The sequence below is a fragment of the Lepeophtheirus salmonis genome, unplaced genomic scaffold (genome assembly GCF_016086655.4).
Source record: "Lepeophtheirus salmonis unplaced genomic scaffold, UVic_Lsal_1.4 unplaced_contig_17902_pilon, whole genome shotgun sequence".
In the NCBI taxonomy this organism is placed as follows: Eukaryota; Metazoa; Arthropoda; class Copepoda; order Siphonostomatoida; family Caligidae; genus Lepeophtheirus; species Lepeophtheirus salmonis.
The window spans coordinates 1-2386 of NW_027292613.1; the positions used below are offsets into that span (position 1 = coordinate 1).

The 2386-nt window shown below is 31.5% G+C and overlaps 1 pseudogene; it reads left to right on the top strand.

Annotated features, from left to right (window-relative positions):
* Positions 1–349: 349 nt before the first annotated feature.
* On the top strand, positions 350–1826 carry LOC121131126 (cytochrome P450 3A9-like; annotated as a pseudogene).
* The last annotated feature ends 560 nt before the right edge of the window (positions 1827–2386 follow it).

Consider the following 2386-nt stretch of genomic DNA (forward strand, 5'->3'; position numbering starts at 1 on the left):
CGTTTTTCTACAATATTATCAACTATTACTATACTATAGGCTATAGTATTAGAATTCGTGGTTCCTGATTTACGCGTGCCAGTGAATATCCCACTCCGCGTGCCATAGGTTGCCGACCCTTGAATCCTAATATAGACAGTAGATAAGAGCGAAAGTATTACGCAATTAATACAACTCTGTAAGCAGGGAACACTGTTATATACTTAAAACAGGCCGCAAAGGCATCCTTTGAACAGATTACATAAGTAACTTTCTCACGCGTACAAGTAACTACTTGATTGTTGATTAACTTTAAGTTGTTGTTCGATAATAGTAAACTAAAGTCAACAATGATGTTATTAATAATTAGCTTAGTAGTTATTTTCTCTTTAATTTATTTTATTTGAATCGTTATCATGGATATCTTGAGAATTTACCATTCCCTCAAGAAAAACCGTTTCTTTTGCTTTGAAGTCCACCTTTCTTCTGGCATAACTATGTTCATCACTTTTACTATACGGAGGCCTTCAAACGCTTCAAATCTCAAACTTTTACCAGATACACAGGATCAATTCCGACTATATCTACAATTGATCCTAAAATCATTAAACAAGTTACCATAAAACAATTTAATAATTTCCACATGACTTTTACTGAAAGTAAGTATTTTCTTTCATTTGAAGTGTATTTATTGTGGTATTAATTTTATAGATGTAAAAGATAAGAATAAGTCATTAGATATATCTCATGGTCCTCTATGAAACTTCTTCGTAAAGAATTGACTCCTGTATTCACATCCGGAAAGTTAAAGGGGATGATGGAGCCTCTATTAGAAAGTACAAATGATTTTTTATTTCATATCGAAAGTCAAACTACCTCAGAAAGTCGATTAAAATTAAACAAAGTTTCATGGATTAACTTTTAGATGTAATTAATTCCTAATGCTTATGGGATTAAGACCAATTCTAGTCAAGATTCAGATCATGAACTCCTTAAACATGCCAAGAAATTGTTAGAAGAGGCTGTTGTTACCAAAATTTGCCGACAAGCATGTTCATTTTATTGTTGAATCTTTTCCTGGAATGATTAAATACATAGACATATTTGGAAATGCTTATGAAGAGTTGATAAAAATAGCTAACTCCATCATTGCCAACCGTGAAACAGAAAACATAAAGAAGATTTTTATAAATGTTTTGCAGAAATGCGAAAATAACAATGAATGTCCAAATGAATTGTTAAATAATGAAATCATAACTGCTCAAGCCGTTATTTTTGTAGCAGGCTATGTTACAACATCCCATTCATTATGTTGCTTGATTTATGTCTTGGCAACTAACCCAGAAATTCAAGATTCAATTGTATCAAGAAATTTTATCTTCAGAAGATCAAGGTTTTGATGAACATTCTTATACATCAACTGTTATAAAGAAGCACTCAGATTATATCCACCCGCCACAATGCATACACGAGTATGTACACACGATACTGAAGTGGAAGGAATTTTTATAAAAATGGAACTATAATTGAAAATGCCAATCTATGCTTCACATTATTATCCAGAGTTCTTCCCAAATCCAGAGAGTTCAAACCCAAAGATTTTTTAAAGAAAAACAATTCAGAAATTATACCTGATACGTTTGGCCCTTTGAGATGGAAATCGAATTTGCATTGCTTATCGGTTTAATGATGAGTTGGCAAATCGTGATTGAAAAATTGGTTAAAAAGTTTGAAGTTATTCCACACATGAAACCAAAATTGTACATTCGAAAGGAAGCATGTTTATTTTAGACTTTGATGACATTGAGTTCAATTTAAAGCGAGGAGTGATTAAATTTAATTTTTAATAAGAGCATCCCTTAATCCCAGAATCATATTTAAATCAATACTCAATAGTAATAATTTTAACTAATATTCTAACATTGAGTATGACTCAAAGTTCATTGAGTATTTCTATTAACCTTGGTTACGCTGTTACTTTTATTGTATGACACAACCTTTCTTCCGAGAAGAAACAGAAAAAGGCCCAAAATTATCTGGAAGTTAGCCAAAAAGTCAACCATACCAATTATTATATATCTCTTATATCCTCTCAGACTATCACTCTCAAATATTTTATCTTCACCATTTTAAAATATATTTTGTAATGTTTAAATTTACTTTGATTATTTATCATAAATATACATTATAAAATAGCCATGACGTATCAAGCGAGATGAGGGAATCGACACCTGACAACAGAATACATAGGCCAGGTATGATACAAAATCTGAAAAAGTCAAAATATGAATTTGAAAAGGGGCTCTACTTTGTGTATTGAGTGTCACTTAACATGAATACCTCAATTATTAAAATCTGAGAAATCCGTGGTCTTTTACTTGCATTGCACGTACTAAGAACTGGTTTC